General features: G+C 43.5%; 1 protein-coding gene across 1 annotated transcript in view; it reads left to right on the top strand.

Moving 5' to 3' along the window:
• The window catches only part of LOC132404104 (neurexin-3-like), a 2171528-nt gene that overhangs the window by 1559470 nt on the left and 595543 nt on the right, over positions 1 to 16515 (top strand). The gene's annotated exons all lie outside the window — the stretch shown is intronic.

Genomic DNA, 16515 nt, shown 5'->3' with positions numbered 1-16515 from the left:
ATTCATTGCTACAGGTAGCTATGGACGCCCAGTCATTGGATATATGTAAGGCATAGAAACACAGAAAGCCTACAGCACAATACAGGCCCTTCGGCCCACAAAGTTGTGCCGAACATGTCCCTACCTTAGAAATGACCAGGCTTACCTATAGCCCTCTGTTTTACTAAGCTTCATGTACCCATCCAAAAGTCGCTTAAAAGACCCTGTCGTATCCGCCTCCACCACCGTTGCCGGCAGCCCATTCCACACACTCACCACTCTCTGAGTAAAAACTTACCCCTGTCATCTCCTGACAGAGGTTGATAGGTACTTAATTAGTAAGGGTGTCATTAAAGGTAATGGGGAGAAGGCAGGATAATACGGTTTAGAGGGATAATGAATCAGCCATGATGGAATGGCCTGATTTTGCTCCTGTATCTTATGGTCGCTTAAAATGCTGAAAACACTCAACAGGTCGGGCAGGCAGCATCTGTGCGAAGAGAAACGAGTCAATATTTCATGTTCCCGGATTCTTCATCAGAACCGGGACCAAACAACTTTAAGCAGTACTACAGTGACAAAAACACACACAAAATAACAAGGTAAAATCCTATGGCGTTACTGGAAAGATACTGACGTGGATAGCGAAATGGCTGACAGGCAGTAAGGAGCGTGTGGGAATAAAAGGGGTCTTTTCCGGTTGACTGCTGGTGACTAATGGTGTTCCTCAGGGGTCAGTATTGGGACCGCGACTTTTCACATTGTTTGCCAATGATTTAGATAATGGAAGTGATGGTTTTATGGTATCATTTGCGATAACACGAAGATAGGTGGAGGGGTAGGTCGTGCTGAGGAAGCAATGCGATTGCAGCAGGACTTGGACCAATTGGAAGAATGGGCAAACAAGCGGCAGATGGAATACAGTGTTGGGAAATGTATTATCTAAATGGGGAGACGGTTCAAACATCAGAGTTGCTGAGGGACTTAGGAGTACTCGTGCAAAACTCCCAGAAGGTTAATTTACAGGTTGATTCTGTGATAAAGAAGGCAAATGCAATGTTGTCATTTATTTCAAGGACAATAGAATATAACAGCAAAAATGCTGAGCCTTTATAAGATACTACTCAGGTCGAACTTGGAGTGTTGTCAACAGTTCTGGGCCCCATATCTGAGAAAGGATGTGTTGTCATTGGAGAGAGTCCAGAGGAAGTTCACAAGGATGGTTTCGGGAATGAAGGGGTTAACGTATGAGGTGCGTTTGGCAGCTTTGGGCCTGTACTGACTGGAATTTAGAAGAGGCGGGATCTCATTGAAACTACCGACTGTTGAAAGGATTAGATAAGGTGGATGTGGAGAACATGTTTCCTCTGGTGGGGGTATCCGGAACTAGAACGTACAACCTCAAAACTGAGGGGCGAACTTTTAGAACAGAAGTAAGGAGGACTTTATTTCTTTTAGCCAGAAGAGTAGTGAGTGTGTAGAATGCTCTGCCACAGGCTGTGGTGGAGGCCGAGTCCGTGGGTATATTTAACGCGGAAGTTGATCGCTTCCCGGTCGGTCAGGTCATCAAAGGATATGGCTAGAAGACAGGTGTATGGGGTTGAGTGGGATCCAGGATCAGCCAGGATGATATAGCGGAGCAAACTCGATGGGCTGAATGGCCTAGTTCTGCTCTTATGGTATTATGGTCTGAAAAGCTGGAGGAACTCAAAAATGTCGGCAGCATCTATGGAGAGGACGAGGCCCTTCATCAGGAGCTGTTGAAAGATCTCAGCCCAAATCGACTGTTAATTAGTTCCTCCAGCAATTTGTGTATGTTGCTCTGGAATTCCAGTAGCTGCTGAATCTCTCGTGTGTAGGATAACAGGAGACCCAAGTGAACACAGTCATAATAATCAGCTGACGGAACTCAGCGGGCCGAGCAGCATCCGGGAAGGGGAAAGAACTGTCAGTGTTTCGGGTGGACACTTCGCACAATGTCAGTGGGGATTTATCGACGTTATTGCTACCGTTACTATGCCGACTGAATTCTCTCAGTACATGATATCGACCCGAGACATCGAATGTCCATTTCTACCCGCAGGTGCGGCCCGGCTCACTGAGTTCCACCAATTGTTTTCTTTTTTTCCCCCGGATTTCTGCATATGCAGTCCCTTGTGCCTTTGAAATGTTAACTCCGTTTCCCTCTTCTACAAACCTTGCTCGGTGTGTGTGTGTAGGAGAGAAGTGGACTTGCGGGACAGACGGCATTTGTACCATCTGCTTGACGGGAGATGGGAGAAGAAAGAATATCTGGGGTGGGTGGGGCCTTTGATTATGCAGGCAACTTTACTAAAGCAGAGTCCATGGAGGGTAACTGTGTTCCTTGACAGGCTGAGCTGTGTCCACAACTCTTGGCTGTTTCTGCTGTCACCTGCAGAGCAGTGATCATCCAGCTAGTATGCAGCATCAGTGAAAAAACGTGAAAGAATTGATGATTGTGATTATTACTGTTCTAATGCAGGATATTCCGGAGCTGTAGTGCGATCGTTCAGTCGAGTACCATGTTCTCCTAAGAGGTTGTCTATTGGTGGGTCCTCGGGTGGCTGGGGCTTCCAGGGGCCACATATTCTGGTGCACTGTTGGCAAGAGTAAGTGGTGGCTGTAGTAACTGGTTGGTGGTAGCCATCCGTATATCATGATCGATCCATCGCAATTGCTATTGCTTTATCTTGGTGGATATGCTCCCTATGTCAATGGATAATGAACATCAACATGCTGGTCGTAAAAAACTTTGAATCAAAACTTCGCAAGTGTCGTCCCACCCAGACCATAGTGTGCTAGAGATGAGTGTTAAAATGATGGGGCTATCTCATCTCCTTTTAGATTAGTCAACCGCGCTGGCGTCTCAATAGCTGAGATTGACCCAGGTACGATCTAAATTATTGACGGCATTCATCGACATCGTAACTATTACTAGATAAACACACACACACACACACACACACACACACACACAACTGGAAGAACGCAGCAGGTCAGGCAGTATCTCTGGAAAAGAATAAGTAATCGACGTTGCCAGCCGAGACCCTTCATCAGGATTGGAAAGGAAGGGAGAAGAAGGTGGGGTGGGAGAAGTAATACAGGTTGGAAGGTGAAGCCACGTGAGGGAGGGGAAGGTAGGTGGATGGGGATACTATGACTAACATGATTCAGCGGGCTTTGTAACCACATTATTGATATTGGCAATAACATTCAGAAAAGCGGGAGGAACTCAATCGGCCGGGCCGCATCATTGGAGAAAAAGGATAGACTTAGATGCCTGGTGCTGGGTGGTCGGGTCCAAGCCTATGTATCCACGCCGACGGCGCGCACCGAGCCGATTCCCGATCAGCGCATTGCCTGCGAGCAACCATTAAGTGCTGAGCTCCCGCCATCTGGGCCAGACCAACGCCTCACCACGATGAAAGCATTACCAGCATAAATAGTACTCCGGTTAACCTGAAGTCAGACTTACCCAGTTATATAGTGATTGACTAATATCAACATACAGTTAAAATATTAATTGGTTAATGCTAGTAATGTAGACCCCAAACCAGTTAAATCGTATCACTAATAGTTACAGGGCAGACTGAATACTGTCGTTAATGCAGTTCAAATGTTAACTGGATAGTGTTAGCAACGATTACCGTGTGAATTGCTCGGTGTCAGTAATGCAGTCACAATACCATCTGTAATATTAGAACATAAATCATTACAACACAATACAGACCCATGATGTTGTGCCAACCTTTTCACCTACTCTAAGATCAATCTAACCTTTCCCTCCTACACAGCCTTCCATTCTTCTCTCATCCATTTGCTAAGAGTTTATTAAGTGCCCCTAATGTATCAGCCTCTACCACTATCCATGGCAGGGCACTCCACGCACCCACCATTATCTCTGGAAATAACATACTTTTGATTCCCCCCCCCCCCATACTTTTCTCCAATCTTAAAATTATGCTCCCTGATATTAGCAGTTTATTTTCTGGGGTAAAAATATCGCTGGCTGTCCAGTGGATCTATGCTGCTTATCACCCACCAAGCCACCTCTCACCTCCCTTTGCTTCAACAAGAAAACCCCGAACTCGCTCAGCCTGTCCTCTTCCCCAATCCAGGCAGCACCGTGCCAGATCTCCTCTGCAACATCTCCACACCATTCCTATAATGAGACGGCCAGGACTGAACATACTGTATTCCAAATGTGGTCTAAAACAGGTTTTAGTAACAGTGTCATTAAAATGTGTCTGTAATACAGGCACAATGCTAATTGACTGGTGTCAATAATGAAGTGTAAAAGTTGGCATATAATTATCCTGCTGATTGAATAGCTTGTACTCCTTCCCCTCCCTACTGAATATAACGAGGAACACAATTGTAGTCCTAATCGGTTAGCGCCTTTAATGTAGTCACGGTAACTCAAATGATTCTGCAGATGCTGCAAATCCGAAGTAACACAAGCAAACCAGCAGATCAGGCAGCATCTACGGAAAAGAGTAAACAGTCGGTATTTCGGTCCGAGACCCTTCGTTCATCAGGACTGGAAAGGAAGTGGGGACAACGCAGAAGATGGGTGGGGAGGGGAAAGGGATGAGGGGGTGGGTGGGTTTGTGAGGGAGGGATGGAGTTAGAAGCTGGGAGGTGACAGATGGAAAAGGTAAAGGGCTGAAGAAGAAGGAACCTTAAAGGAGAGGACAGCGGAAGAAGGGGCAGCTGAGGAGCTGAGGGAAGCCAGAAAGGGGAATGGATACTGAATACCGTTCCCAGTGCATTTCATGTACAAACTCAGTGCTATCAGTGACATCGTTGAGTAACTTCTCGCAGAAATATCGTAAAGACGCCCAGAGATTTGATAACGCGGTTACAGTGACTCCTGAACACTGCTCGGAATAGAGTTAAAATGCAAAGTGAACACGGCCAGTTACGGTACGGAGTGAGGTGTGCCCGCAAGTCGGTTGCAGCACCGAAAAATTCCACAGTACAGTTAAAACGCGAATTGATTTACCGATAGTCAGAGCAGCCTTTAGTACATATTGGATAGTGGAAGTAGAGATACAACGATGCTTGAATATTAGGAGTAGTGTCACCACTCGAGACAAGTACAATTTTCTGCTGAGGGGCTATTCCCTTAATGGAGAGTGTCAGTGAGTGACTTGGTTTACCGTGGAGACGGATGCACAGGCAGTCGCTTGCCAGATCGGGGCCAGGGGTCAGTGACCCGGAGTGAATTGTGACCCGGGACCCTCCACTGCCATCACGGTGTGTCATCATCTTCCGCCAACTCCACGGCTGAAGTCTTGGTTGGATCGCTTCCTTTCTGGGTCCTCCCCCCTTGACCTTACCACCACGGGAGACCGGTCCAGGAGCTGAGCTCCAGACGGCACCGTGCTGGGAATCTCGGGTACGCGCAAGCCCCTCCACCACGACAAGGTGACGAGCCTCGGAGGAGGCTTATATATCATCAGTAGAATAGTTGCCACGCAAACTGGCGACTGCCTGGTTTAGCAGTTACAAAGGTGATTGGGAAGGGTCAGTAATAGTTACACTGACAATTGAATTGTGCCGGTAATACGAAATATTGTGCTGATCGTGTGATTTAAATATTGTGATTTAATAGTGTTAGCTATACCGTTGTAATTCAAGCTAAATCCCGGAAGTTGTAGTTACACACTAACTGAAGACTCCCAGTGATATGGTGATAATGCCTGCTCACAATTTCGGTAAAAAGTCAGACCCAATGAAATCTGTAACACGTTTGCAATGATGTAATAGTTAGAATGTTCACTGACTTGTATTAATATTTCCAATGCGATGTGGAGTCAGTAAGTCACAATGCTGGCTGAATATTTGAGTCATACAGTTCCATTGCTGATTCAACCGTGGCAGTAATCTTTCCCACTTAAGCGGCCCCTCAGGGCGGGAGGACAGCCTACCACAATTCCACTTCTGTGGGTTGTGAGCTGGCTGATAAGGTCCATGTGCGAGCCAGGTACAAGATATGCTTGACAGGGCAAATGGATATTGGAATTGGAATTGGAATTGGTTTAGTGTTGTCACATGTGCCGAGATATAGTGAAAAACATTTGCGTTGCATGCCATCCTTGCAGATCATACCGTACACGATTACATCAAGGTAGTGAAAATAAAGAAAACTGAATGCAAAATACAGCAAACACGAGGAAGTCTGCAGTTGATGGAAATTCAAACAACACACACAAAATGCTGGTGGAACATAGCAGGCCAGGCAGCATCTATAGGGAGAAGCGCTGTCGACGTTTCGGGCCGAGACCCTTCGTCAGGACGAAGGACCACCAGCATTTTGTGTGTGTTGTTGCAAAATACAGTGTTGGTTACAGAAGAAGGTCAGCACAGGCAGGCAAATAAAGTGCAAGAGCCACTGCGAGATAGGTTTGGAGATAGGAGATGTCGACATGAGTCTGATAGCAGCGGGACAGAAGCTGCCCTTGAGTCTGGTGGTGTGTGCTTTCAAGCAGTTGGTGTCTTCTGGTTGATGGGAGGGAGGTGAAGTGGGAAAGTCTGGGGTGCAAGGGGTCCTGGATTATGTAAGCTATTTGCTCAAGGCAGTGGGAAGTGTAGATAGAGTCGGTGGAAGGGGTTCTGGTTTGTGTGATGTACTGGGCTGCATCCTAGTGCCATTTGCAATGAACCTGTGAATGTTTGTGTTGAGGAACACACAGGGATCCACTATCTTCCTAAATGCTCTTTCATTCTGAGCAAACATAGAGCAAGAACTGCAAAGAATTGATTGGGAAGTTGTACCGTACTTTTGTTAAATAAGTCCTGGGAACATTCTTAAAATTGTCTGTGCACCCTGTAATTGCTTGCCTTGACAGGGCTCAGAATAGAATATCTGCTTAGGAATCTTGTATCCCATTCAGGCTGACTGATTGTAATTGGACCCTTGAGGCTGGAGTTGTGGCTTGGGAGATGTGACTGATCCAGCTTTTTTTTATTGTGCCGGTAGTGAGTTTTGTTTAGACATTGTCAATAGTACCCATCCAGTTGTTTTGGGTCTCCACTAAAGAGAGTCCATCTGAAACATACACTGGAAAGAATCAAAGCTGCCAGGCAGATTGTAACTTTTATTTTAACCGGGTCTTGATCTTCAAACTCTTTTCCTGGGATGGCTAATGACATTGCTGATACCTGTGCTGACTGGGAGGCTTTTCTCTGAGGTATGAGAAATAGTCCATGCTTTCCAGGTCACATTATAGACCAGTAATGATAGCAACTTTCTACAGGGGCACATTGGGGGCATCCTGACTGGCTGCATCACTGCCTACTATGGGAACTGTACCTCCCTTAATTGCAGGATTCTGCAGAGAGTGGTGCGGACAGCCCAGTGCATCTGTAGTTGTGAACTTCCCATGATTCAGGACATTTACAAAGGCAAGTGTGAGAAAAGGGCCTGAAGGATGATTGGGGACCTGAGTCACCCTAATTACAATCTATTCCAGCTGCTACCATCCAGGAAACAGTACTGCATCATAAAAGCCAGGACCAACAAGTTCCAGGACAGCTTCTTCCACCAGGCCATCAGACTGATTAACTTATGCTGATTTGAGTGTATTCTATGTCACATTGACTGTTCTATTTATTATAAATTACTACAATTGCACATTTAAGCGGAGACATAATGTAAAGATTTTTACTTCTCATGCATGTGAAATTGTAAGAAATAAAGTCAATTCATTTCATTTCAAGGGAGAAATATTATGTCGTAGAGACAGGTGTATTAAGGAACATTGTTTTGCACAGGTTAAAGACTATTTCCTATCATTAGGTGAACAAATCCAGGATGACTTGAAGCTGAACACCTGATTCATCATCTGGAAAGTGTGGCTAGGTTACCAACATCATGTAATTTTGATTCTGCAGTGAAGTTGAACAGTTTTCCCGTTCACGTAGGAAGCCTCTTGGAGGTGAAGCCTGACATTGCAGTGGGACGCAGCATTAGAGTGATGATTGATCTGTTCCTGACACTGAGCCACACTGACCGTGGGTCCATTGAGGATCATGGCCTGCCTACCATAATGTAGCTGACGAGGGACAGAGGCAAGTGTTGCTGGGCAGCTGGGTTTGGGAAGGACTTTCTCAATTGATGGATCTAAAGGTTATTGTGAGGTTTCTCATTTCTTCTGGAGCTGTGGTATAATGGTCATCGTGTTTGTTATAAGGTGGATGGAATCTGCTGTGATTTTGGGAGCAGGTCTTCTGCCACTATGCAGAGGTCATTGAGGAAACTCTTGGAATGATATTCCTGAGATACATTCAGCCACTGCAAGGGCTCGGTAGGGAACGATCACAGTAAGGGGTTCTTCCGCTACTGGACAAGGAAAAGCTGAGTTGGGTGATGCATCCTGTCAGTTACTTTGGTAATGTGCTACCCAACGGGGCTACATGAATGCCAAAAGTCCTATTAATTTTAAGAGTGCAACTTGAATTGACCATGAATGTAAGAATAAAAGACATTGCACAGTTTATTCTTGTAAACACTTTTTTATTATTATGGATCAAGTTTATACTGATATATAAAATCATCCCTGTAGCTGACAGCAGGGAGGCTACATTATAGTTAATTGGACTTATCTTGAAGATGGTTACAACTCTGCCATCTCTGAGCTCCCCCGACACTTCCTTTTCACTCTGATATGGAGCATGATGTGAATTTGTCACCAAAGTTCCTCACCACCAAGCCTAGGAACTTCAGCAGGGATTCTCCTCCCAAGGCCTTGCGGTTTCTTGGTTGACATGGGACCTTATTTCAGTTTGGACTGGTTGTAAGCCCGGACCAGACAGGACATGAAGACACAGGCATTCATTTCAAGATTGAGGAGTTCACTGGCGTTCCTTCCCGTGAGGAAGAAATAGGATCTACCTGCTTCTCAATCAAAAATGAGAACTCTTGTCAGTTCTTAACTGTGAGTGTGATGTCCCCCTGGGTGTTTGGGATGTAGGTGGTCTTGACAATACTGAAGAACCAATTGTGCCCAATGTTATTAGTGAGATACTGGATCCCATGCTTTTTCCCACCTCCAGCTGTTACTTAATGTTACAGATTTTCTGTTGGAGAGTTCCATTAATAATACAATACATACTGAACATTGCCAGTAGTACAGCTGTAGTAGTTATTGGCTAGTGAAAGGACTGTAATTTCAAATGATGTCTTGATGAAGGATCTCAGTCTAAAATGTGGCTCTTTATTCCTTTCAATAGATGTTGCCTGACCTGCTGAGTTACTCCAGCATTTTGTGTGTGTTGTTCTGCAATTTCAAAACTGGTTTAACTATTTCAGTTATAGTGATCATGTCACATGTATAGTATCAGTTATATAATTATAATGCTGACTGGTACTGAAAGTAACGTAATTAGAAAGCTGTTTGTGGAATGTTGGTAATGCAGATGCAGGGCTAATTGCACCTCCCTGAAAAAGAAGGCTCAGCAGCCCCTCCACTAATGAGTCAGGCAAGGCTGCTCCACCCCTCTCCCATCCCATCTTAATTGTGTTTTCCAGGAGCACCATTAAGAACCTCCTGACAAGCTGCATCTCCATCTGGTCTGTGAGCAGTCAAGCATCAGACCGGAAGTCCCTATATAAGACTGTGAGGATGAATGAGAGGATCATAGGGGTCTCTCTACCATCCATCAGGAACATTTATCAGGAGCACTGCATACGCAGAAGCCTGAGTATTATTAAGTATCCCACACACCCATTCAGCATCCTCTTTGACTTTCTACCATCAGAACGAGAAAGGGTTTCTTCCCCCAGGCTACTCGGCTTCTGAACTTCTGCCATGAAGTGTCACTGGTTAAGCTGTTCTGTACCTTACCATTTTTAATATTATGTGTCATTCCTATATACATTATGTGCATGTATAAATTAATTGACAATAAACTTGACTTGAGCAACACACACAAAATGCTGCGGGAACTCAGCAGACCAGGCAGCATCTATGGAAAAGGGTAGAGTCAACGTTTTTGGCCAAGACCCTTCGTCAGGACTGGAGAAGTAAAGTCCTGATGAAGGGTCTTGGTGTGAAATGTCGACTGTACTCTTTTCTATAGATGCAGCCTGGCTTGCTGAGTTCCTCCAGCATTTTGTGTGTGTTGCTTGGATTTCCAGCATCTGCAGATTTTCTCATTTGTATTTTGACTTGACTTGTACAGGGTTAGTGGTATTTGTATAGCGCAGGGATTTATAGTTACAATAATGACAGGATCTTGCCATTAATACAGAAGTAATTCTTATTGATTGTTGCAATGTTGACTGAAATCTATCAGTAATAAAGTTTTGATGCTGTTTGAATAGTATCTGTAATAGTGCAAAAATGCAGATGTAATAATGCCTGTAATATTACAATAATGATTAAATAGACCTGATTGTTCAAATAATAGTGACAATGCAGTCTGATTGTTGTCTGTAATGTTCCAGTTCCAATATGATAGTTTCAGAATTGATCTAAGTGTCAGTGATGCATTTACAATGCTTATGCACAGAATGAACATTGCTGACTGTTAATACGGATACAGTTAAAAATCCGATTGAATTGTGCTTGTAATGCTTCTAAGATTGAGAGAATATCCAGTGATACAATTACAATGCCGAATGAATATGTGGGGGTAATAAACCTTTATCCGGTCAGTCATACAGAGACAATGCTAGTTAAATAGAGTCAGCTTCAATGCTGGCTGCCAGTATTACAGTTACATTGCTGAATAAATAGTGTCAGTAATGGCATTAAAATGCTGGGGAAATATTACCAGAGCTGCAGTTACAATGCAGATTAATAATGTCAGTAATACAGCTGCAATACAAACTGAATGTGGTCAGTAATTCTTTTTGAATGCTGACTGAATGGTGGTATTGATACAATGATGATGACATTGTTCTGGAGCTACAGTGTGTAAACTGATCATACAGACTTAGTAACACAGTTTCAATGTCTTACTTGTTACAGCACAGAAAGCGGCCATTGAGCCATCACATTCATGCTGGCATCCCATCGGTCCCCTTTCCCAATCTCCTTATTTCTCTGTAGCCCTGTAAGTTTATTTTTCAATTGCCTGCCAACTTCCTTATGCTTCCTTTATCATCCTTCTACACAAAGGGATAATTTAGAAATATTAACTATATTTGTCACAAGTATATTGCAAAATCAAAACGTATAGTGAAATGCGTCATTTTTAAGTTAATGACTCACACAGTCCTAGGATTATACTGGGAGCAACCTGCAAGTGTCACCACAAATTCAGCACCAACAGCTCACTAACCCTAACCCTGACCAGCTTTGGAATGTGGGAGGAAACCCACACAGTTACCGGGAGAATGTACAAACTTCTTACAGACAGCTGCAGGAATCGAAACCTGATCATTGGTTGCCGGCACTGTAAAGTGATGCACTGTCATTACACTATCCTGCCACACCAGACTTTACTGCTCACCCACGCACCATGGTCAATTTATAGCAGCCAATAGATTTTGCGTGAAAGGGGGGAAGATTTGAAAGGGACCAGAGGGGCAACTTCTCAATGCAGAGGCTGGTGAGTAGATGGAATGAGCTGCCTGGGGAAGTGGCTGAAGCAGGAACTTTAGATACTTGGGTAGATACAGTCTATGGAAGGGTGTAGATATGGGCTGATCACAGGAAATTGGGACTGGCTGGGTGAGCATGTGGTCTGCATGGACTAATACCGTAAGATATAGGAGCAGAATTAGGCCATTTTGCCCATCGAGTCTGATTTGCCATTTCATCATGACTGATCCATTTTCCTTCTCAGCCCCAGTCTCCTGCCTTCTCCCCTTATCCCTTCGTGCCCCAACAAATCAAGAATCTATCTGCCTTAAATATGCCTAATGACCTGACCTCCACCGCTGTCGATGGTAAACTCACCACTCTCTGGCTAAAAAAATTCTTCCTCCTCTCCGTTCCAAAAGAACATCCCTCTGTTCTGAGGCTGTGTCCTCTGTTCTTAGACTGTTTTCCTTTTAGCTGTTATACTTCTGCAGACTGACTGAGTATCGTCAGTGATACAGTCATATTGGTGATCGATACCATGTAATTAATGATGCCTGTAATAGAATTACAATAATGTATTTGCCATGTTGTTTGAAGAATGATTGTAGTACGGCAGCAATGTTGAGTGAAACAGCTGCCAGCTACATTGCCAAATGAATGGTACCAATAACCTAGTTACAATAACCTAGTTACAATATTGTGTCCGTAATACAGTTATTATTTCTGAATGATTCATGCCAATAATACCACTCCAAGCAGACTGAGTAATGTTGATCACACATTTAAAACGCTTCTTGAGTTTTGTCAGTGGCATTGTTACAATGCAGATTAATAGAGAAAGTATTACGGTTGGAAAACTACCAGAGAGATTCAGTAAGGCAATGATAGTGCTGATTTATAGTTTTGATAATTCTGAAATGCAATAGAGTTAGAGTGCTGATTTAGAGATATATCTACATTGCTGATTTATGGAGTTGCAATGATGATGCAATACAATTGCATGCTAATTGATTAGTGCCAGTAGCTTGAAAATAACTCTTATTGAATACTTCTACTAATACAGAAAAACTGCTTCTTCAATTGTGTCTGTTGTAAATGATAATATCAATCTAATAATGGCCTTAATTCATTTCCATTGATTCTGGAATATTATTTGTAGAACCACTACAATATTTGGAATTATTCTGGCAATAGGGCTGTGATTCTGTAAAACTAGTGCATAAGTACATTTAAAGTGCTGTCTGAATGGTGACTGTCACAATGGAAATGCAGTTGTATACCGACAGGAATATGACTGAAATGCTGATTAACTATGGTGATGTCGCTAATTGATCTACTAATATCAGTAATATAGTTATTAATTAGGTAAGTGATGGAATCATAGAAATGTATGGCACAGAAAAGGGCCCTTCAGCCCATCTAAACTGCCTACTGCTATCAACCTGCACTGGGATCATAGCCCTCCATACCCCTGATATCCATGTACCTATCCAAACTTCTCTTAAGCAATGAAATTGAGCTTACATGTACCACTTGTACTGATAGCTCATTCCACACTCTCACGACACTCTGAGTGAAGAAGTTTCTCTTCATGCTTCCCTTAAACCTTTCACCTTTCATGCTTATCCCATGACCTCTGGTTGTAGTCCCACCCAATCTCAGTGGAAAAAGCCTGCTTGCATTTACTCTGTCTATACCCCTCATAATTTTGTAAACCTCTATCAAATCTCCCCTCAATCTTCTACATCCTAACCTATTCAATCCTTCCTTATAACTCAGGTACTCCAGACCCAGCAACATCCTTGTGAATTTTCTCAGTTCTCTTAACTTTGTTTACATCTTTCCTGTAGGTAGGTGACCAAAACCGCACTCGAGTATTGAGTTAGGCCTCACCAATGTCTTACACAACTTCAACATAACATACCTCTCCAATTGTTGGCAATATTACAGCAATGAGAATTGAACAACACCATTAAATGAATTACACATACAAAAGGATGGAGGAACTCAGCAGGTCAGGTAGCATCTGCAGAAAAGGATAAGCAACTGACTTTTCAGGCCAAGATTCTTCATCAGGACTGGAACCCAGATCCCCCTTCGTAGATGCTGCCTGACCTGCTGAGTTCTTCCAGCATTTTGTAGATGGTACTCTGGATGTCTAGCATCTGCGTAACCTGCTGTATTAGAAAATGAATAACTTCCTGTTTGGATTGCATACAGTCATAGAGTCAAAGAGGATGACAGTAAAGAAACAATGGCAAAGAAGAAAGAAACGTTCTGGGGTGGGTGGGGTCTTTGAGTATACTGGCTGCTTTACTGAGGCAGCAAGAAGTATCAGACCTAAGGACATAGGAGCAGAATTAGGCCATTGAACCCATCGAGCCAGCTCTGCCATTCCATCATGGCTGATCCTGGATCTCACTCAACCCCATACAACTGCCCTCTTATATAGCATTTGATGCCCTGACTGATCAGGAAATGATCAGCTTCTGCCTTAAATGTACCCATGGACTTGGCCTCCACCGCAGTCTGTGCCAGAGCATTTACTACTCTCTGGCCAAAAAAAGTATTCCTTACCTCAGATTTAATGTTGCGCCCTTTGGTTATGGATATCCCCCAGCATAGGAATCATCCTTTCCACATCTACCCTATCTAGACCTTTCAATATTCGGTAGGTTTCAATTAGATTTCCTCATATTTTTGTAAATTCCAGTGATCACAGGCCCAAAGGTACCAAATGCTCCTTATATGTTAACCCCCTCCTCATGAACCTTCTCTGGACTCTCTCCAATGACCACACATTCTTTCTGAGATTGGGACCCAAAACAGTTGACAATACTCCAAGTGTGGCCTGAATAGTGTAAGCGTGATCTCATTGTTTTTATATTTTATTGTCCTTGAAATAAATGCCAAGTTGCATTTGCTTTCTTTACCACTGACTCAACCTGTAAATTAACCTTCTGGGAGTCTTGCATGAGGACTCTTAAGTCCCTCTGCACCTCTGATGTTTGAACCTTCTCCCCATTTAGATGATAATCTGTACTATTGTTCCTTTTACCAAAATGCAATATCATCCATTTCCCAACACTGTGTTCCATCTGCCAGTTTTTCCTCATCCTTCCAATTTGTCAAAATCCTGCTCCAATTGCATTGCTTCCGCATCAACACCTACCCTTCTACCTTTCTTTGTATCATCCGCAAATTTAGCTACAGAGCCATCAATTCCATTATCCAAGTCGTTAACAAACAACATGAAAAGTAGTGGTCACAATATAGTATATTTTCTTGCAAGTGTAGGCAGAAACCAAGAGAGGGGAGGCCATTTTCCATGATGTGCTGAGCTGTGTCCAGAACACTTTGAAGACATTCCCTTTCACCCACACAGAAATGGGAAGTCTCACACACTTGCCCATACACAGACCAGCTGAAACAAACCAAACATTTTTCTTCCTATTTTAGATTCAAAGAATCATAGAGCTTTGCAGCTCAGAAACAAGTCCTTCGGTCCATCTAGTCCATGCCTTGAATATTTTACCTTTTAATTTTAGCCTATGACTTCTAGTTCTAGTCTCACCCAACCTCAGTGGAGAGAGTGTCATAGAATTACAAAGCTCAAAATAAATGTACACAGAAGTATGTCTATGTCACAATATAGTACTTGAAGATTAATTTTCTTGCAGGCATTTACAAGAAAAATATATACTGTGTAATTTATTAACCATATATAAACAAAGACTGATAAAGAACCAATGTACAATATTACCATGCAAGTATAATTCTACTGCCCTCACAGTGTGTTGTATATAAAGCTAGGCAGGGATTTAAACATCCTTTGATAAATCACCCAAGCCAGAAGCTTTCTTTGGGGTTTTTAATGTGAAAATTTTGTGTAAAGATATTGCTGTTTCAAGGGTAAATAAAGAGTGGATGGAGATGGAGGCCTTTCTACCGTGTTTGCTCCAAGTCGAAATCCAAATTAACCCATACAGGAAATGAGATGCAAAATGGTTTACGAACAAGAGGTGATATTTGTACAAGATAAATTGCAGACAAAATGAACAGCGCCTCTAGAGGCAGAACATACCCTGCCTGACATCCATGATATCAAATTTAATCACTGAAACTAAAAGTCAAATAATCATTTCGTTAAGACTTCGGTACAAGAAGGACAGTCTCAGAGGCTGGTCTTGAAAGCAGCCCTGCTACGCAGTCTTTAACGGCTCTGCCTTCACAAATGATGACACACTTGCCCATGGTAACGCCTGATGAGCAGACTGTTGGCATGGCGCTCATCCAGAATGACGATAGGGTGAAGTGCTGTACCTTTGATGGGAAAAGGTCTCTGCTTAGTGATACACTGCACTTCCTCTGCCTACGTCACCCTTTGAGCAACAAGAACGATTCTAACCTTTGCTCGATTCAGTTTCTCTGTGTTAAGAGGTTGCTTATCAATGTGCCACCTACTGCAAAGGCTGACTTTGGCTACTCATGCAACCTTCTCCTTCACATAGATACTCCTCTCACAGGGTCTGAAATGACTTGGGTGCCCATTCTCCAGGACATTAATCTTAACAGCAGGCTCAGTGGGCTAATGAGGCAGACTTCACCCACTATGTTGCAACCCAGGTCAGATCGTTGGGCATAAGATGCATTGTGCCAGCCAAAGTGCTGCTCACGTACCTTATGTGCACAGATGGTGTCTCTGCCAAGCTAAAGGAGAACCTCGGCAGAACTGTTCAGTGGAGAGATCTTGTTAGCTATGCCCGTATGATGTGAATGACTGTGAGCAGTTGGGAGTTCATCCCTGTTGTTGGTCGCCGTCAATGAGAGTTGGCAGGGGTAAGCAGACCCCTTGACCCTTTGACTCTGGAACACATCCACCGGCTCTGCATCCAGCAACCCCTGATTTTCCAGAAAAATGTCTTTCGAGTGCATGGGGAAGTAGCTACATCTGACGGATGCTTTGCTGGCTCCCTAT

This window comes from Hypanus sabinus, chromosome 2, assembly GCF_030144855.1.
Source record: "Hypanus sabinus isolate sHypSab1 chromosome 2, sHypSab1.hap1, whole genome shotgun sequence".
NCBI lineage: Eukaryota > Metazoa > Chordata > Chondrichthyes > Myliobatiformes > Dasyatidae > Hypanus > Hypanus sabinus.
The sequence above is the reverse complement of the archived record's forward strand: the minus strand, read 5'-3'. Positions and strand labels throughout refer to the sequence as shown.